The sequence below is a fragment of the Homarus americanus genome, unplaced genomic scaffold (assembly GCF_018991925.1).
Source record: "Homarus americanus isolate GMGI-L3 unplaced genomic scaffold, GMGI_Hamer_2.0 scaffold44651, whole genome shotgun sequence".
In the NCBI taxonomy this organism is placed as follows: Eukaryota; Metazoa; Arthropoda; class Malacostraca; order Decapoda; family Nephropidae; genus Homarus; species Homarus americanus.
In genome coordinates, this window is record NW_024713059.1 from 149,038 (window position 1) to 172,269 (window position 23,232).

The window sequence follows — 23,232 nt, forward strand, 5'->3', positions numbered from 1 at the left end:
AATACTAATAATGTTCCAATATTACACAGAACTGGACACACACACATCACAGGATAATCACAGAAACACACCCTATGCCTCCTTCCCTACTCGGTACATCACCATACTCTTAAAAATCTACAAACAATGTTCCAATAACGCACAGATCTACACACACACTATCCCTTGATTACCACTGACAACTTTTAATCCCTTCTGTGTGTCAATTGTTTTCACTGAATGAGATTGAATGGATTAACACCAGACAAAAAGGATGATTGCTGGACGTAGGAACTGTGAAATAAATTCGTTCTTGGGAATAAAAATACAGACTGTGTTATACAAGTTATTGGGGGTAAAGTTGTTTAACATGGAGTGAAGAATCAATCAAGTCCTTCATCTTCCTTACATCCGAGAGAGAGAGAGAGAGAGAGAGAGAGAGAGAGATCACCCTCTAGGGGCTGACAGGTCTCACGTTTTATAGGACATATACTTGGAAATATCACCAGCTGGGCTAGAACACGTCATTTGGTCTCTGTCTCACTCACTGACGCAAGAGAATAGAAGAAAAGTATGTTTGTATTTACCCCTCTCTCTCTCTCTCTCTCTCTCTCTCTCTCTCTCTCTCTCTCTCTCCATACCTAACGCCCGTGAACGACTCAATACACAACAGGAAGAATGACCCCCTTTTTCCCTCTCCACGTCCCTCCCTCCCTCCCTCCCCTCTCAGCCTTACACACAGAAGGTATATAACTCATTATACGCTATGTGCTGTCCCTCCTATGCACTATTGGCCAAAAGCTTTCATCCCTAAAATCATTATTCCCTATCACGAGAGATGAATCAGACCGAGTATAATGGACTCATGGGGTTTCCAGACCGAGTAACAACTGGAAAGGAGAGGCTTAAATCTCCCCCTTAATATAAAGACCAAGTAGAATATTCCTGAAAGACACCTTAAGCCATCTAAAAACATATTATACATAGCCATACATCCATGAATACTCCAATAGACATATCGAAGCATACAAGCATTGGTCTATCGTAATGAAAGACAAGAATTAAAACACCATTGTCTATATTCTTACGACGCATATTGGATAACAACACAATCGTAAGTATATCAGTGTGTGTGTGTGTACGGACGCCCATCAGCTAAATATGACTCAAGAACAAGTTTGCTGCTGCCATTTGGTTGAAGAATGAGGTTTACAGAATATATATAGGTTAGGTTAGGAGTTGGACACACACACACACACACACACACACACACACACACACACACACACACACACACACACACACACACACACACACACACACACTTTACAAGAGTTCATTCTTTAAACCCGTGACATTAAAAGCTAACCTTCCTGTACTGTATAAAAACAATAGCACCAAATTTCAACACCTCCTTCCGTTGGACACTTAGGTCATCGTCAAACACAAGCACTGCCCCGACCTACTAACTCGGTCACATCAAAGTGAGTTTATTATCAATGATTTCTTATTCAACTGGGATGATTTCAAGAGCAGAGGGGGGGGGGAGGCTGCTAGAATTAGATTTAATCACCAAATAATCATAAACTATAAAAGGTCGGAGGTAACGAGCCAGGGAGAGCCAATCAGAGAGTGAGAGGATGAAGCAAGGGTCGGGAAAGGGAGGATTATGGTGATGAACTTGTGAAAATTAAATCGGATTTGGACTTAGTTAGAATTGGAGCTTAATGTTAACCTGAGTGTGACGAGGGGGGTTAAGTTTGGTGATTAAGGCTGGGGAAAATCCAGATTGTTTAACATATACAGAGGCAGTCAGGCTTGAAGGGGGGTCAGGTTTGAAGGGGTTGAAGGGGTCAGGCTTGAAGGTCAGGGCTTGAAGGGGTAGGCTTGAGGAAGGGGGCTTTGAAGGGGGGTCAGGGAAGGGGCATCAGGCTTGTCAGGCTTGAAATCAAAGTTAGCAAGGATAGAGTTTTCATTGGAGAGTCAGGCTGAGATACGTTGGTCAGTCAGACAATCAAAATAACACCCATCAACGCTTCGTGCTAATACACCTTTGACACGTCTGGCCAGCGAGGGACCACTGAATGACAGGACCACTCAGTCACTCAGCGTCGGGTACTCAAGAGATAACACTTTATCTTTATCACCCTGGCGACTTATCTCGTTAACCTTCTCCTTCCTGACCCCTCTCCCCTCTCTCTCCCTTCCTTGCTTGTCTCTTTCTCTCCCTCACTACACCCCCTCTCTTCACTCTCTGTCTTTCTACTTTCTTTGCTTTCCTCTTATTATGGTTCCGGGTCGAGTTATGTTGTTTACTATTTAGTTCAGTGTCGCGTAATATACTATAAACTCCCATGTAGTTATTAAAGGAATGTATGTACGGCAATAAACACAGGTAAACTATATATACACACACACACACACACACACACACACACACACACACACACACACACACACACACAGGCACCAAGACAATACTGTAGCGTAGATTAAATATTGATTACGAATGAGGGAGCACTTGGTGGGCCCCGTGCCAACCTGCCTCTTAATATAACCACAACCTTGATACTACACTTACCTCCACAATACAACCCTGACACCACACTGAAAGCACAACCCTGACACCACACTGACAGTACAACCCTGACACCACACTGACTATACAACCCTGACACCACACTGACACCCAACCCTGACACCACACTGACACCCCAACCCTGACACCACCCTGACACCACACTGACAGTACAACCCTGACACCACACTGACTATACAACCCTGACACCACACTGACACCCCTACCCTGACACCACACTGACACCCCAACCCTGACACCACACTTGGCCGTTTCTTCGACATGTAAATTCGCAACATTGCAAAATTCTTGTAAATGCGTAAATAACAATGTATTCTTAGTAAAGTTTATTATTATTTACATCTTGCGGCCGTCAGATTTTTTTTTTATTCATATTTAAGATTTTGAAAATTTTTGAGTAAATTTTTGCAAGAATTTTCAAGTTTTAGATTTTTTTTTAATAAAGACTTTCTGAGTAAGACGATCAGTTTTTATTTACATAGTTTATTCACCATACACGCTTACCCATAGATCTGTACAGTAGTTTACCAATTTACGTAAAAAACAATAAATAAACGAAATATATAAATAAATAAATAAATTAATAAATAAAAAATAAATTAACTAAATAAATAAACAAATAAATAAATAAAACAAAAAAATCACTTGTAGTCGAGGAAAAAAAACATCGATACCAAAATCTCTTAATGAGCCGAATTTGAGCTCAATTAAACCACAGTCAATTTCCAATAACCTTAAGACAGACAGACAGACAGACAGACAGACAGACAGACAAAGATGCATTCCCTGAGCTGTAACACCAGAGAGTCAATAATATGGTAATGTAGATGATAATTGTATTGACGATGCTAATAAGACAAGTGACCATGTGTGTGTGTGTGTGTGTGTGTGTGTGTGTCAGTTGGCCAAGATATACGCCCTGTGATAAATTGTAAACAAACAAGAAATATGACCTTGCGACACCTCTGTTTTGGGGGTTATATTAGTTTTATACTATATATGTATGTACGTCTGTTTGTCTTCTGTTTATACATCAACAATTCGTAATTACTCTCAACAAGGTAAGGTATGTGTTTATTTATGATCGCTAGAATTTAGTTGCGTAGTTGAACGTGTCTATTAAAAAAAAACATTCAGGTATGATTTAGATGCGTAGTTGACCACCATTAAAAAAAACAGTAAAATTTAGTTGCATAATTGAGCTCTACTTAATAACCCTCTCCTCCCACCTCCCCAAAAAAATCGTAATTCCCATAGAAAAAAAAATCGATTACGTTCCTATATTACAAATCATTTAAACAGTTGTTCTTAATTTAGGGAAGTAATTAATTAATTTTTAATGACTTGTTCCAAAATATTTAGTATTTCATGAGTTTTTTTGTTTTGATGATTTTGTGTTTTATAATTCTTAGGATTGGTCAGGTTAGGTTAGGTTAGGTTAGGTTAGGTTACTGAGAAGAACCGTCGCCAATAAAAACACTTGATTATATTATTTACTAAAGGTTTATAAAGATGAGAATACTAGCAGTACTGTTGCTATTTTTAGGTCACTGTCCATACTAGCAGTACTGTCGCTATTTTTAGGTCACTGTCCATACGACCGGTTAAGCAACGCCTGACTGTCTGAACTCTCTGAACGGGTTTGACAACAAGTTCCTCCCCCACCAGCTCTCCCCATCACCAGTCCTCCCCAACACCAGCCCTCCCCATCACCAGCTCTCCCCATCACCAGCTCTCCCCATCACCAGTCCCCATCACCAGCCCTCCCATCACCAGCCCTCCCCATCACCAGTCCCCATCACCAGCCCTCCCCATCACCAGCCCTCCCCATCACCAGTCCCCATCACCAGCCCTCCCCATCACCAGCCCTCCCCATCACCAGCCCCCACACCTATATAAAAACAGGTCTGCATATCCCTTGAAGACCAACTTACACAAACTATACAGCGCCTCTACGAGCGTTCAGTACTGCCTGGCGTTCGTTTCAATGCCCACCAACCTATGTGATAATGGAAGCTATGCCAGATGGTTTCTTCTCTCGTATTAACTTGTGATTCTAAAAGGGAGAAGAATTTCGACGTGATTTTATCCACACTGTAGTGATTCAACCAAGGGAATCATCCACACTGTAGTGATTCAACCAAGGGAATCATCCACACTGTAGTGATTCAACCAAGGGAATCATCCACACTATAGCGAGTCAGCCAAGGGAATCATCCACACTGTAGCGAGTCAGCCAAGGAAATCCTCCACACTGTAGCGAGTCAGCCAAGGGAATCATCCACACTGTAGTGACTCAACCAAGGGAATCATCCACACTGTAGCGAGCCAACCAAGGAAATCATCCACACTGCAGTGACTCAATCAAGGAAAAATATCAAGAGACTTTCATTTCCTGGACTCAGTGACTCGCTCGACCCTGAGTCTCCAAGTTTGTCTGGCAGGAGTAACTGGCTGCCTGGCTACTAACCTAACCTAACCTAACCTAACGTAGTGTAGAGGAGTATTTAGCATTTAACAATAACATAGTTGTAATATTTATCAATCTAGTTTGTGATTATCAAGAATGAAATATAAAAACATTCTTTAGTATCTACGTCACCACAAAGCTCCTCCTTCGTCACAAGTTATGTTTACGTGTGACGGAACAGCAAGTCATTATTCTTAGTAAATGTTGAATGATGTAAAAGGAGAAACAAAAACATAATGTGTACAGGATTCGGTGCATGTGGTGGACACTGTTTATAAATACTGCCATGCAAGCTCACGAGTTCTTGTACAGCGACAGAAAACATTTACGAGAACAATTCCTCACAGTTGACTTTCTGGACACACACACCACAAACTCGACGCACACACCACAAACACGACACAAACACGCCGCACACACCACAAATACGATACATACACCACAAACAGAACTGCCAGGCACCAGGGAAGCTCGTTAACACACACGCAACACACCCACACACCTAGGGGACACCAGAGGCATGACGTCACTGCCCACAACACAGAAGTAACGTTTCTTCCATTAAAATGTTGTCAACGCGGAAGACCAACGTTACCTCCCTCATAACACTCGTCACACCCTCCACCGAGCGTTAGACGTTACTTTTAAGTACTTCACATGTTACTTCACTTTGTTACTTCACATGTTACTTCACTTTGTTACTTAACATGTTTTCAGTCGTTAATAACACTTTTTGAACAGCTTATCTCTACCAGAACTAAATGTAAACGACCTGTAGATATATATCGTTCAGTTTTCAAAGGTATTCATTAACGTATTATATACACTGAATCATCAACTACAAGTGTTACATTTCACAGTAGCGTCACACAGAGTCACATCACGGGAATCAAAAGTTGAACGTGCGCGGCGCAGTGTGCGGGTGCTTACGAGGACGGCAGACACCAGACTGAGGCAACCAGGCAGTGACCTTGAGATGTTGATGCAAGGTGATGCCCCAAACCTTATACCGTACCGCACGCTACTACTACTGCCCCTGGGAACGCTGAAGGAGGGTGATGACCGACCCTCTCTGCCTGTGCCTGCTGCTTGCTCGCTTCCTGCTTTGTACTTGACCCACACACACTGCCTGGTTAACGCCGTCTCCTCCTCCTCCTCCTCCTCTGCTAGTCGTATGGAAACTCCCCTCTGCCTACGTTCTCATTTTGTTCCGTTTCTCTCGCCTCTCCTTGTCTTCAACTGACTCCTCCTCCTCCTTCTCTAGTTAGATCATCTACCTCTAGTTACCCTCACAACCCACACCCAACCCACCCATTCACAATCCACACCCACCCGACCCACACCCACCTTCACCTACAACCCCTACCCACACAACTCACACCAGCCCACAACCCCCACCCACGCAACCCACACCCACCCACACCCCACCCACACCCACAACCCACAATAACAACTTAACAACCAAAAATAACATTGACATTTGTTATGCCTTAAAATACTTATTGGTGAACAAACCTTAACGTACACAGTATTTCATTTTAACCCAGAGAAAAAAGGTGTAGGAGCAGCTATTTAATCTCATGGTGATTTGACAGCCGACAGGGTTATGCGTGTGTGTATGTGTGTATGTATGTATGTATGTGTCGTGTATATGTGTATGACTGTGTCGGTGTATTTCTCTTCAATATCTGTACTTCTTCCACCTCACTGAAAAAATATCTTATCACATGCCTCACCCAACAACACAAGGTACAACGCAGCTCTTATCAACACAGACAACATCAACACACTGCCAGATAAAAATACTCACGGCACGAATAACATAATCAACACACCACAGAGAGAGAGAGAGAGGGGGGGGTGAGGCAACACTGATTGAACGGGACCAATATCATACGTGTTATAATAAGTTACATTACTGAGGGACAAGTGACGTTCGCTGGGGGAAGTATTTATATGCGTGTTGGTAGCTACATCAAGGTCACGAGTCGACTCTCATAGGTGCCCAAGAACCTGAGGACTCGCCCACACCACCGTTAATTAACTAAAAACATAGGTACACAGGTAGGTTTAGCGGGACAGATGATCTTACATGTTAACTCAGACTTTAAACAAAAAATCATAAGGAATACTGATTTATATGACGCTGTGTACATGTGGCATAAGATAAAGTAAGCAAATCATTTATAATTATGCCATAAATCAACATCAATACACCTTAATGACCCAGGTGCTTGTGTTCTTATGTTGCTATAATACCCCGTACACTATCCAGCCATAAATATAAAGTAACAGATAAAGTATCAGGTATATAAAGGAATATAGAAAATGAGATACGTACAAAGCAGAGACATGAGTGGGTGTCAAGCAGCAAAAAACAAACTGGAAGGTATAAATTACTTCTGAACGGTTACAACCATAAAACCAATACACAAGACCTGAATAAACAAGCTAATTCACTTTATACGACATAAATATATTACTTAAATCACTATTACACTCTTCACTGCTTAAAGTACCTAATATTCTGTAGTAGTAATGGTATAAAAAGTACCTCACAGATCACACGTAGATGTCTTGAAGAGAAGGGATTAAATAGAAGACATCTTGTGGTAAAATACGACTCATTACTTACTCACGGACTGACAACTTGTGAATGAGTGTGGAGGAGGTGAAGAGTGGGTGACCTTGTGATAGAACTGAGAGAAAGAATGATGGCGTGAATGAACTGAGAGGGATTGACGCTGTGAATGAACTGAGAGAAAGAATGGTGGCGTGAATGAACTGAGAGGGATTGACGCTGTGAATGAACTGAGAGAAAGAATGATGGCGTGAATAAACTGAGAGGGATTGACGCTGTGAATGAACTGAGAGAAGGAATGATGGCGTGAATGAACTGAGAGGGATTGACGCTGTGAATGAACTAAGACACATTGACGATGTGAATGAAGTGAGAGAAAGAATGATGGCGTGAATGAACTGAGAGAGGTTGACGCTGTGAGTGAACTGAGACAGAGAGAAATTGACGCTGTGAATGAGCTGAGAGAGACATTGACGATGTGAATGAACGGAGAGAAAGAATGATGGCGTGATTGAACTGAAACAGAGAGAGAATGACGCTGTGAAAGGAAGGAAGGAAGGAATGAAGAGAAGAAAGGAAGGAAGGAATGAAGAGAAGGAGGGAATGAAGGAATGAAGAGAAGGAAGGAATGAAGAGAATGAAGGAATGAAGGGAAGGAAGGAATGAAGAGAAGGAAGGAATGAAGGGAAGGAAGGAATGAAGAGAAGGAAGGAATGAAGGGAAGGGAGGAATGAAGAGAAGGAAGGAAGGAATGAAGGGAAGGAAGGAATGAAGAGAAGGAAGGAACGAAGGGAAGGAAGGAATGAAGAGAAGGCAGGAATGAAGGGAAGGAAGGAATGAAGAGAAGGTGGTGGTACTCATAAGTCACCTGATTCTTGGCACTTCTCAATGTCACATGAGATAACCGATCATTACTACCGCTTTGTGAACCGAATCCTCGTGTACACTATGCAACCTTTGAGTCTGAGGGGACACCATCTGTGGACACCCCCTCTACACACACACACACACACACACACACTCTCCTCAGGTTTTCTCTAGACACACTACACAAACATCCTCGAGTTTGACGCAAGTAGACGAGTGCAAACAGGCACTACTCGATCCATAGTTTACCATGATGAAATGTGTCAAGTGAAACATGTATATGGAGCAAGTAACAAGATCACTAGATTACAAGATGTTGTTACCGCTAGATTAAGGTTAGGATAAGTACCTCTGGCAGTATTTTCCTCAAGCAGATGTAAACAAGACTAAATGTAAAGTGTGTGGCCATACATATGGCCACACACTTGAACACTACGTCCTCGACTGTGTGAAGATAGAACCTTTTAGGGACAGGTCCAAGCACACTGTGTGTGAAATGGCACAACACTTCATCTCTAATGGCAAGATAGCCGATATATTAAGATTGTAAAAATTTTTTGCACTTAGTAACTGTATCAGTTCTCGTGTACAGAACCAAATACACAATGTGCTTGAATACCTCCCACGTAAATGTGAATAACAAAGTGTGAGGCCAGACATACTGCCTCACACGCCTGTACATACGCATTTGTGAATAAGTTACCCTTTATGTATAGAACTAAACAAATAATGTAATTGAAATACTGTGTAACATTCAGTGCCATAATATCCTGACAACGGGGGTTAATTATTATGACCCTTTGTAAACTCTACTCTGTAATCCTTTTGCGCTACCGCTCACAGGATGAGTGTGGGGTGCACAATAAAGTAGCCGCTGTAAGCCGCAAAATCAAAATCAATCTACGGACACCCTCGACTGATTTACCCACGTGGACACCCCTTTGAACGCACAGCCCACCACCAGACGCAGCCAGCAGTGTTGGGAACGCCGTAATAAGAGTAGTGTCACTTTCAGCCTCTCACACAAAAACCTGTCACTCGACCCTCTTGAAGTGTCTCGGTGTGTCAGTAACCCACTCCCCCTCCTCCCCACCCCAGTGCCTCACGCCCCCTACCAGTGCCTGTCTCATCAACATCTGTTTCAAAGTTCACTAACCTGGTTTTTCCCGACCTTGTGACAGTAAATTTCATCTACAGTAGGGAACAAATTTATGTCTATCTTGTTGTGAAGTGAAAGATGGAGTTGAGGTCAATATATAAACGTTATTAATCTGATTTTAAGGCATCTGATCCTCTTATTACACGGATCCTGTTTATATAGGGTTGAATATCACCATCCTGACAACAGTAAATCATTTGGTGGTTAAGGGTTGTTTGTGGCCTTTAATAAATAACCTTGACATTTAATCCATATCTTGACGACATTTAACCAGTTCTTCCTTGTTAGCTGATTAATTGTTTATTTTCCTTAAGTTTGGTTGATAATTGTAAACAAACAGAGATAAATGGACAAATAAAGCGAAATCGACCAAAATGTCTGACAAAACCGAAGATATTTGGTGTAAACAACAACAACAACAACAACAACAACAACAACAACAACAACAACAACAACAACAACAACAACAACAACAACAACAACAACAACAACAACAACAACAACAACAACAACAACAACAACAACAACAACAACAACAACAACAACAACAACAACAACAACAACAACAACAACAACAACAACAACAACAACAACAACAACAACAACAACAACAACAACAACAACAACAACAACAACAACAACAACAACAACAACAACAACAACAACAACAACAACAACAACAACAACAACAACAACAACAACAACAACAACAACAACAACAACAACAACAACAACAACAACAACAACAACAACAACAACAACAACAACAACAACAACAACAACAACAACAACAACAACAACAACAACAACAACAACAACAACAACAACAACAACAACAACAACAACAACAACAACAACAACAACAACAACAACAACAACAACAACAACAACAACAACAACAACAACAACAACAACAACAACAACAACAACAACAACAACAATAATAATAACAATAACAATAATAACAACTCCATATGATAACTTCCATTTACATACAACATACAATAATAACCTTGATCACTCGGCAACGATTATCTTAGTAAATTATTCCATTCGATTTTCTTCCGTCTGTTCCCTCGATAATTGACTGACTCCCCTTACCTACATCAGCCCAGTGTTACCTTGTTACTCTAGCTACTGTTACGTCTTATCTCTTCATAAACATTCCCACCAAAATTCTCAAAGGATGTTTATTCTTATATGTTTTCTTTATACCTGTGTTTATTTGAATTTTTCTTTGTAATGTTTATTTTAACGTCTCTTACTCACGGAACACAGGTATAAATAATTAACCTGGGAGTGATGTCGTCTTTCCCAGTTCACAGCTCTCAACTGACATCACCTCTCAACTGACATCACCTTTCAACTGACATCACCAGCAAGTGTCTTTATTACATCGTGAGGCCCTCGCAACACACACTTCCCTGAGTACATCTCTGGCAGACCGGGTATAAAACCACACGATCTCCTTACCATTACGGGGTTCGGACCTTACAACGTAGAATATAAGTATCCAATGTTCATTCACATTATTCATTTTATTCAAAGGTTAGGTTAGGTTAGGAAGACAGAAGACCTTCCTACAGCCGCCGTGTACTGTTAACCTGACGGAGAGTCTAGTGTAGGAGGAGCAACACGGAGGCGGGAGGCGACAGGATGTGGACACAGATGATAAGGAATTATTGTGACATGTCCTGACCACCACCACCACCACCACCAGTAGGACGTTATCGTGTGGTGATAACACTAAGTACGTGTGTTTACTGCCACCCGGCCTTTAGAAGTGTCCAATTCTTGCCTACACTGATCATCACAACACAACGCAACACAACATAACACAACAACAACACAACAAATCGCAAACTATCCTAAAAATGAACATTTATCTACGTCACAACACAGACCTTCCCTACGCTGATTAACCTTCCCAAGAAATATCATATACCTTATCAAGTGTGGGACAACGTTACAGGTACAGGTCTAAAGATTACAAAATAATGATAATACAAAACACGATTAAGTATCAGAGTACAGTGTTACATCATCTCCTCGATACAGGAAACTCGAGGTACACTTTTACGATAGCCCTGATTATTTCACCTGAAGCTTAAACACCCTAATGCTAAACTAACCTAACCTACCCCCTTCCCCCTTCCCAGGTAGCGTTAGGTTAGGTTAGGTTAGGTTAGGTTATCATAAGGGTGATTAATCTTCAGGTGAAATAATCAAGGATATCTAACCTTATTGTCTTAGTTATCAAAGGTGTTGCAGTACTCTTATCACCTTCAATGTAATAAAGCAGAAGGTGCCTAAACTTCACGTGATCCGACTACATTGTTACCCGCCACAGATCCCCACAGAGAATAATTTAACAAGATCACAGAGTAAAATATTTGCTGATAATGTTTCCAGGAACAAGACCAAGTATACGCTGGTTAATTTGGTCCTGGAAGCTAGATTTTTACACCCACGGGGAGATAATATTTTTTTTAGTTTTTATTTGTTAAGTTTTCCTGTCAGGTATTTTTTGGGATGTTGCTTATTTTCCTTGTTCGTTTTGCATCTTAGGTTAGGTTAGGTTAGGTTAGGTTAGGTTAGGTTAGGTTTCAGTTACTCCTCTGTTGAGAACCATCCCTGGGAGCACTCAAGCCTCGGGGTAGTCAGCACCGTGTAGGGAACTTCAAGGTTACTTCACCAAGACCTCCACCTCGAGCCTTAAAGGGTAGGGCGGTGATCATGCGTGAAGCGCGCGCGCACACACACACACACACACACACTAGAGTATACTGTATATGCATACCACTAATACATACAGACACACACACATTCTGAACACAAACACACAGACAACAACAATAAGCACGCACACACACACACACACACACACACAAAACAACAAAAACAAAAACTATCGTACCACTAGCAGGTCACTTGTTCTGCAGATTTAATTGAACACACACCTTCACGTACCACCAAGGAGAAGAAAAAATTCGGTCACACAGTATACGAAAATTTACGACAACTGTCTTTAACCAACAACAAATCTATAATTGAGTCAGCAGTTGTCCAGAAATAATAAGTATTGCCAGCCCCTTTACATGGTGTTATATAAACTCTCTCTCTCTCTCTCTCTCTCTCTCTCTCTCTCTCTCTCTCTCTCTCTCTCTCTCTATGGTAAGTAATAGCGTAGTCAGGCAGGTGTTGATATCCTGGTAGGTCATTACACTACCTTGGTACACCAGAGAGCGTTGTTCCAGCATCGACAAGCGCATCTGATAGTGACCATATTTGTCGCTGGGTAAAGTGAGCGAGGAAGGAACCCAACTTTTCATTCGGTCTAAAATTGAACTCGTTACTAAATATACAGTACAACCTTGAGTGAATCACGACCACAACTATCACACCTTCAAGCATAGGAAAAAAAATGTTAACCGAGTGTGTATAATATCAAATAGCTTTCGTTATTTTCAGTTTAGATACCTCCTCCTCCTCCTCCTCGTCCAACCTCACAACTATCTACTAACCTCTATCAACATTTCTCACCTCACCGAATATGGCGACCAAGACATCATTATAGAGAGTAATAATGATCATGCTTGTTAAACACCGAACGTTATCATTCATTTAGGAGTGTTGCTATATATGTGATCATGGCCGTAGATGTATCAAGGTCAGGGTGGGCGCGGCAACTCAAGACCAAGCACATGGCCGTGTTGCTGCATCTCAACACACATGCATTTAATGGCTCAGTCTGGACAATATGCAGTTAATTCTTGACTTTTTCTAATACCATTTTGTGAGCTTTTTACACAGCCTCCGTTAGTCCTTATATAGAGACATCCATTATTTTTTAACAAACACGAGACTTACAATTAAAATACCACGTTACTATAGTGTCAGTTTGCCTCGAGAAATAAAATCTTATCTTTCCGTAATCTTCAAGGGTCATATATTTTGTTTTATTTTGTAGAGAGACTGTCAGACGCGAGTTGTTTACACACTAAGCTACAGTAAAACCCTAAAGTGATTACGCTAGACCAGAACTAGTGGCGCCAACATCTAGAGACACGGGATCTACATTAGAGAAGAATCATGTCTATTGTTCTATTGTATTCACCACAATAGAACATTATTAACACCCTAAGGCTCTCGGTGTGACGTCATGCAGTGTGTCAGATGGTCTTTCAATATATTAGTGATGAAGTATTACTTTGGAGATACAGAAATGGATAGTTTTTTACGACATCAAATTCATAAACTATTTTTTTTCTGACAGGAAGAAAAAAATCAAGATAAATTACAGAAACTAAATAATTTAATCCCTACAAGTTAATATAGGTATAACTTTGTTCTAACTATCATTACTAACATACTTTACCTACTGTTCACCCTCCAGCCATACACTGTAGTTACAAAATCGTTAACGTTACAATGTTTTTACTGCGCTTCAATAACAAAGATCTTTTTAAGTACACAAGACAATTACACGAGTCAATTAGCAATTAAATAGGTATGATAAATAGATCGCTTATATTACAAAATCAATTATCTATGTTTGTATATTATTGTTTCACAGGATATAACGGTATTGGCAGGGAGGTTTGCATGAATAGGATGATACATTTTATTTGATCTCTGTTACGATATGATTCTGAATAACCATAATAACGATATGTAATTTTCTTTTTTACACACGTACAATGGATTTTTTTTCCATGTCAGCAATAATAATGAATAAAATTAAAACAATACTGAATATTTAAAAACAAAAGACTTGTTATTTGTAAACATTGACGTGTTCTAGATCATCTCCATATATGCCTTATCTCGTTCTCTGTGACCCAAGTCCACATTTCTCTTCACCTTTATCGTTAGGAAGACTATTATAATCCGTCCTCCACCACTCCCTTCTGCTTGGATAGTGGCTTAACAGTTCCCGTGCAGCATAAAACGTATTAATTTCAGAATCTGTTTACTCACAACATCCCGAATAGCTTGAAGAACTAACATAATTTACAATGTGTCTACGTTAAAGAATGATTGTCGTGTTTTGTTTAGATTTTAACCCATCCAGAAGTAGGCAGGGCTTCACATCAGTGGGAAAATGTGGAATTATAAAGAAAACTAAAAAAAGCTAACCTAATCTAACCTGGTCACTGTACGCACTTACTTGGTATTTATGATAAAGGCTCGTAACCCGACACCAGTATAGTACGATTTAGGCTCGTATGTCGGGTATACAATTTCAGAGAACAAGAGAAGGCATTATGCAGAAGACCCGACAGCAGCACCCTTTTCCACTACCTCCTAAGATGTCCCTACACACAACGCTTCCGTGACGCCTGCTGGACCAACACTCCACGACCCCCCGACGGAGACACAATGATCCTCCCCATACTGGCCAGATATTGATTATGTGTTAAAGGAATATCCTTCCTTCCTTCCTTAGGCTTTAGTAAGCCCCTTTATAATATTTATACTGTATATACTTGTCACACTTGCCAGATGCTTCTGGTGTCATTGTACAGGGGTACCTAGTGACAGCACTAGGATCCCGCTTCCTCTATCAAGGAATAAACAACTGAAATTGAAATTGAATTGAACACGAGAAAAGATAGCAACACCAAATGTAATAAAAATCATAATTTATGGAGATGAGAAATTTTCAGAAAAAGTATAAATCGGAAATAATAGAAAGATAAAATGTATTTACTTTACGATTTAGCAAAATAATTCAAAAATATAAGTTATGGCTTAAAATCAAAGAAAACGTTCGCATCTCATTATAGAAAATTGTGCTAGACTGCAGAGATGGGGATACTTTAATAAAATTACTTATTTTAGCCATTTGATAGCTTAGTTGTCGGTAAATTTACGGGTCATAAACCACGCCATCCTGAGTCGCTGTTCGTCAAACGTTTACTTCAGTAGCCCAACACAGGTCTGAGACATTTTTTTTCCAAACAATGCTCGACAGATGGAACAGCTCGGGTTGTTGTACCATAATAAATGTTACGTTAACGAAATATATCATAACTTATGGCTTTGTTATTTGTTAAATTGCTCTTAAAATTATTTATAGTTGATGTAACCGGTAAAATAATATAGACACATTTTTATCCACAAAAGTCATAAGCGTCTGGGAATGTGTTAGTTAATAGTTACTAATTCAAGCCTTTCATAAGTGGGAATCATTCTGGACTTTACGTCAATAAGACTCTGGACTCTTCAACGAAATATTTCCACATCTAATATAAATCTTTATGGTTGAAATGGAAAGTTTTTACTCTCTAAATTTGTAAAAGTCACCAGAAAAGAGTAATTCTTTATAAACACTGCAGAACACGGAGCAACATCAGTCACTCATACAGAGAGGGGCGAGCTTTCCTTAACCTGAGATACACAAAAGAGGACCAAATAAGACCAACAACAACTGAGGTGAGGATAGGGGAACCATTTTTCGATAATGCTGCATAATAACCTTGAATTCTGACCTTAGAAGACACCTCACATAAGGATCCTTCTTACCTTAGACATGACCCATCCCATACGTGCGGTGAATATAATGCTATACAGCCCCCCCCATCCTTTTGTGTGGCAGCTCTGGATATCAGTTCTCGATGAAATCACTGAATGACTTTGATCCTTTGACTCCCACAATTAACAAGTTCATCAGGTCTACACGGAAGACACACACACACACACACACACACACACCTTCCCCCACACACACACACACACCTCCCCACACACACACCCTCCCACACACACCCTCCCACACACACACACACACACCCTCCCCACACACACACACACACACCCTCCCACACACACACACACCCTCCCACACACACACCCTCCCACACACACCACACACACACACACACACCCCCCACACACACCCCTCCACACACACCCTCCCCACACACACCCCAAACCACACACACACCCCCACACACACCCACACACACACACACACACACCCCTCCCCACACACACACACCCTCCCACACACACACCCTCCCCACACACACCCTCCCCACACATACCCTCCCACACACACCCTCCCAAACACACCCCTCCTACACATACCCTCCCACCCTCCCACACACACCCTCCCACACACACACCCTCCCACACACAACCCCACACACCTCCACACAATCCCCAACACCCTCCCACACACCTCCCACACACACCCCTCCCTCCCCCCTCCCCCATACCCTCCCCACCCTCCCACACACACCTTCCCCACCCTCCCCACCCTCCCACCCTCCCACCCCCCTCCCCACCCCTCCCACACACACCCTCCCACACCCTCCCACACACACACCCTCCCACACACCCTCCCACACACCCTCCCCACACACCCTCCCCCCCACCCTCCCCCCCCACCCTCCCCACACACACCCCCATACCCCCTCCCACACACACACACCCTCCCCCCACCCTCCCTCCCCCACACCCTCCCACACACCCTCCCACACCTCCCACACACCCCAAACCCCACACACACTCCACACACCCTCCCACACACCCTCCCACACCCTCTCACCACCCTCCCACACACCCCTCCCACCCCTCCCACACCCTCCCACCCTCCCCCCCCTCCCCACACCCCTCCCACACCCACATTACCCTCCCACACACACCCCAAACACACACACCACACACACCCTCCCACACACCCTCCCACACCCTCCCCACTCCCCCCACCCCCCACACCCCTCCCCTCACACCCCCTCCCCACCCTCCCTACACACCCTCCCACACCCTCCCCCACACCCTCCCCACACACCTCCCCCCTCCCCACACACCCCTCCCACACACACACCTCCCACACACCCAGCTTCCCATTCCTATCATTGCCACTTCTCTCAAGGCCATTCTCGCTGTCTCCCTTCCCCCTCCCCTCTCCCCCCTCACCTCTTCCCCACCCTCTCCCCCTCTACATCTTCCCCACCCCTCTCCCCTCTTCCTCTTCCCCACCCCTCTCCCCCTCTTCCCTCTTCCCTAAAGGATAGCAGTATCGGTCACCATGGCAACGTGAGGCTGTGATGGGGAACAGATAGTCCTGAATACACGCCAGGTGATGTCCTTTTTGTTACTACCTGTGATGAGTAGTGAGGATATGTAACCTCACCACACACACACACACACACACACACACACATACACACACACACACACACACACACACACACACACACACACACACACACACACACACACACACACCCTTCCCACACACACACACACACCACACACACACACACATACCTGATCACTTCTCAAGACAGACCGTAAATAATGAAAGTGAATGCTGTAAATGCTAAGACGACGAGAACAACAACAAACAATAACAACAACAATAACTCAACATCATTACTATAATAGCTCTCCAGGTAACATCTTACGCTCTTTGTATGCAAATATTTATACCTTTGAACCAATTATGTTACCTGTCCCCCACACCCTGACTCACAACACTACTACCATCACACCAACACCTTCACACCACCACATTCACACCACCACCACTATTACCACTACCACACCACTACCACACCACTATTACCACTACCACACCACTACCACACCACTACCACCACCACTATTACCACTACCACACCACTACCACACCACTATTACCACTACCACACCACTACCACACCACTACCACCACCCTCTCACTCCTACGTTATAATACTTCATGTACATAAGGACCTCATCTACGCTCCCTGCAGAGATAACTTTCCTTAACCAGATTTGAAGATTTTTAAACCCTGGATGTAAACTCTATAATGATGGAGGGAGGGAGAATGGTGGAGGGAGGAAGAATGATGGAGGAAGAATGATGGAGGGAGGGAGAATGATGGAAGAAGGGAGAATGATGGAGGGAGGAAGAATGATGGAGGGAGGAAGAATGATGGAGAAAGAATGATGGAGGGAGGAAGAATGATGGAGGGAGGAAGAATGATGGAGGAAGAATGATGGAGGGAGGGAGAATGATGGAGGGAGGGAGAATGATGGAGGGAGGGAGAATGATGGGGGAAGGGAGAATGATGGAGGAAGGGAGAATGATGGAGGAAGGGAGAATGATGGAGAAGGAAAGAATGAAGTTTGGGTTAGGTTAGGTTAGGTATTTTTATAGTAAATATTTACTGTGGTTTAGACGATTGTATACAATGATGAAACAGTGGGTGAATTTGGTGCTCTAGTTTACGAATGTGGCAGAAATTAATTGCTCTGTTTGACACACAGGCGATTGCACTTCACCCATAATACATCTCGTGTGTGTGTGTGTGTGTGTGTGTGTGTGTGTGTGTGTGTGTGTGTGTGTGTGTGTGTGTGTGTGGCCTGTGTGTGTTTGTGTGGCAGCTGTGTGTGTGTGAAAGGCTAGACCGCAGACCTGGTGTAATTGAAACGGGAATTACAGACCAAGAATCGTGACAAGGAGGAGGAAGAAGAGGTTAGGTTAGGTTAGGTTAGGTTAGGTAGAGTAAATTAGAACTCTGGCAGAAGGAACTGTAGACGTGAGAGAACGATGGAGATGATTGAGGAAGGAAGATGATGAAGACAAGAGAATTAAGAGAACGTGAGATTGATAAGGACGAAAGTTAATCACCTATGTAAACCTCACACCCCCTCCCCCTCCGCCACCACCCTCACACCCCTCTCCCTCCGCCACCACCCTCACGCCCTCTCCCTCTCCACCACGCTCACGCCCTCTCCCTCCTCCACCACCCTACACCCCTCTCCCTCCCTCCACCACCCTCACGCCCCCTCTCCCTCCGCCACCACCTCACGCCCTCTCCCTCCTCCACCACCTCAGCCCCCTCCACCTCACGCCCTCTCCCTCCCTCCACCACGCTCACGCCCCTCTCCCTCCTCCACCACCCCACACCCCTCTCCCCTCCTCCACCACCTCACGCACCTCTCCCTCCGCCACCACCCCACGCCCCTCTCCCTCCTCCACCACACTACGCCCCTCTCCCTCCGCCACCACCTCACACCCCTCGCCACCTCCCTCCCGGTCATTGATCAACAGGTGAGCTCCCCTATTAAGGCTTTGACAGATCAATATAAAGGTATATAACGAGACCTTCTATGACCAGCTAGTGCACAGCAACCCATCTATCCCTTCCCTAATTAAACCCTCTGTCCTCCTCTCCCCCCTCCTCTCCCCAGCCCTCCCCTCTTCCTCCTCTCCCTCTCCCCAGCCCTCCCTCCTCCTCTCCCCTCTTCTCCCCAGCCCTCCCTCTCCCTCCCACCCCATCCTCCAACCTTCCTTTTGCCATCCTTTGATCCTCTCTCTCTCTTATGGCTCATCCTACCAAACTTTACCTTTGAAGGATAGGAAGGGAAGGATGTGGTACTAAAATGAGGATGATGGCCAGGTCCTAGGAAAGGAGATGATGTGCTAGGATGAGAGAATATCTGGGACCTATAACACAGACGCCCACCCAACAAAAACACACACACTAGGAATCTACTGTATGTGTTCCCTGGTATAAAGCTGTATCTATACCACAACTTGGCCACCTACTTCACAATTAAATCACAAATGAGTTCCTCCAATTTTGACTCGTACACATATATATACAGTCCCCTTTCATTAGTGCGTTTACAGTGACTCGTCATGTAAACATTCCACAAATCATTATATTGAGATAATTGTTTTAATATTGTTTTAATTTGATTCCATAATATGTTTACTATTGCGAGTTTCCTTCTGTCGAATGTAAACAAACACAGCGCTGACGAGAGCCCCTGTAAACGCACTAGTGAAGGGATCTGTTATATGATGAGAATCTGTTCCTCATTTCCATAGTCTTGTGCGTTTGTTGTCTGCTTAAATGTTGATGTAATTGTGTTTTAATATTTTGTGTGTGTTTTTTTGTTATTGTTGTATATTTCCCTCCTCCCCTACCCTTCCTTCTCCTCCCATCCTCCCTTCCCTCCTTCCTCTTCCCTCTCTCTCTCCCCTTCCTCTTCTTCCTCCTATGAACATTTCATTATCTCTGCTGTCACTGTCACTGCCACTTCCACCACCCCATATACTGCTCTTCTATACAATTGTTTGGTATGTGAGCAGATTTTGGGTGTATACATAAAAGAATACTGTATATCACTGTACGTGTATGTTAGTGTGTATGTTTAGTGCATGTACACGAGTATGTTATGTGTATATTTAGTGCATGTACGTGTTTATTCCTAAAATGTCCCAATACGCCAATATAATGTCCCAATCCACCAATAATGTCCCAATACGCCAATATAATGTCCCAATACGCCGATATAATGTCCCAATACGCCAATATAATGTCCCAATACGCCAATATAATGTCTCAGGGCGCCAATATACCACAGTGCCTCCCCGGCAACCATATATACGAGGCTATCAATATTCATCAAGGGCCATAATAAGCATTCAGGCCCCATCTCCCCCCCCCGTGACTCAGATACCCCGATAAGTGTGTGATAATCCGTGAGATAATCCGTGAGATAATCCGTGTATGATAATCCGTGTATAATAATCTTTGAGATAATCCGTGTATGATAATCCGTGTATAAGATAAACCGTGTTTGTGTGATAATCTGTATTTGTGATAATCTGTATTTGTGATAATTTGTGTTAAGTTCATAATCCGTGTGTGTGTGTGTGTGTGTGTGTGTGTGTGTGTGTGTGTGTACGTAGTGTGTTTGTGTATGTAGTGTGTTTGTGTATGTAGTGTGTGGGTACGTAGTGTATTTGTGTACGTAGTGTATTTGTGTACGTAGTGTGTTTGTGTACGTAGTGTGTTTGTGTATGTAGTGTTTGTGTACGTAGTGTGTTTGTGTACGTAGTGTGTTTGTACCCCATGTACGTATTGTTACTAAATTGTCACACAGGTCAAGAATATATTTATTGTTGTGTAGAAAGTAATTGACTAAAAAAGGTTGAATACCAGAGAGGTGGAGAGAGGAACAGGTGTACCAGAAGTCATTAGTGAAGGAGGAAGTGAGGCAGGGCAGGTAGGCAGTGTGTGTGGAGGGGGGGGACGGTTGGTGACGGACACGCCAATCAGATAGGCTTGAAGGACTCATAGACCAGAGGAGACGCTGAAGTCAGGTGAGATTGCAGGAGATTACAAAACACGCACCTAGAGAGAAAGAGGTGTGTGTGTGTGTGTGTGTGTGTGTGTGTGTGTGTGTGTGTGTGTGTGTGTGTGTGTGTGTATGTGTGTGTGTGTGAGACAGAAAAAATGAACAATAAATGAGAAAGCAAGTGATTATACAAGAGAGAGAGAGAGAGAGAGAGAGAGAGAGAGAGAGAGTAATGGCTGGCCACATTTTGCCTCGACACCATGTATTCTTTGTACTATTTCAACTTTCATTTAAATAATAATAATAATAATAATAATAATAATAATAATAATAATAACAACCCGAAAGAAACATCATACACAGTAAGTTAATATTTATCAATAACTTCAAAATTAACCACAAAATGTTCTTATAAATGCTTCTTCTTTTACCACAACTTTACACACACACACAAGTAAAATAAAAATCATATAAGAACATTATTTTTTGTCTCCACCCACACGTTACCACCCATTGTTCTACTGCCTTTAGTAAAACCAGAATCATTATATATGGAAACTAAAATCCTCGCTTTGACTTGTATTAATTAAAATATAATGATTTAAAACAGTATTACCCCCCCCCGCTACCACATCATACACGAGAACATAATCATTATACAGTATCTACCTATAATTAACCTGTAATTTACCTGGTGATTAAAAAATTATATCCCCGGGAGTAAAAAAAAAATATGTATCATTCATAGTTGTGTTTATGAAAAGGTGTGTTGACAGGTGAGGATGACTCAACAGATAACATTGAACTGGAAACACGATTTTTTTTTAGCTTCATAATTAAAAAAATAATTACTTTTTGAGACCAAATTACGTCGGTGTGTGTAGAGTGATTCCTAACTGAGGGGGGAAAGGGGGGAATAAGGGGGAATAAGGGGGTTAGGGGAGTGGGTAAGGGAGAGAGGAAATTGGGATCGAACCAATGAGCATTTAGGAGAAGAAGTGAGTTTTGTGTCCCCTAGGCCACCGCACCCTTACACTAACGTTACGCCAAATGGATTTAGGTTAGGTTAGGGTTAGGTTAGCATTCGGGAAGGTGGTTAGGTTAGGTGAAATATCCTGCGGGGGGTCGACTTCTAATACAAAAAAAACCTTGCCAACTACAATCCCTAAAAAAAATCTTTATGACAGTGACCACAAACCCGCAGTCAACATCTTTACTGTGACACTCGACACCCCAGCTTGTGGTTCCTCCGTCCTCGCCACCACCAGGTAATTCGACGCTTAGGTCTTCAGGAGTCGCGATTAAGACATACCGCAAAAAATGAGAATGAAAACAGATAGAAGTTTGTTTATATTTCACTCTCTTAACTGCTCGGTATTTACATAAATTTACATAATGTGTCTTGAGGTTGACGTAATGAGAAGAGTGATTAATTATTATTTAAACTAGGTGAAGAATATTGCACAGTTTAACCAGGTAAGTAAAGG

At 42.6% G+C, this 23,232-nt stretch overlaps 1 protein-coding gene across 1 annotated transcript in view; it reads right to left on the reverse strand.

Annotated features, from left to right (window-relative positions):
* Nucleotides 1-5,983, reverse strand: part of LOC121865665 (probable 3',5'-cyclic phosphodiesterase pde-5) — a 115,407-nt gene extending 109,424 nt beyond the window's left edge. Inside the window, 1 exon segment of the mRNA XM_042365190.1 lies at nucleotides 5,900-5,983. The gene's annotated coding sequence lies outside the window, so the exon portion shown is untranslated.
* Between the last annotated feature and the right edge of the window lie 17,249 nt (nucleotides 5,984-23,232).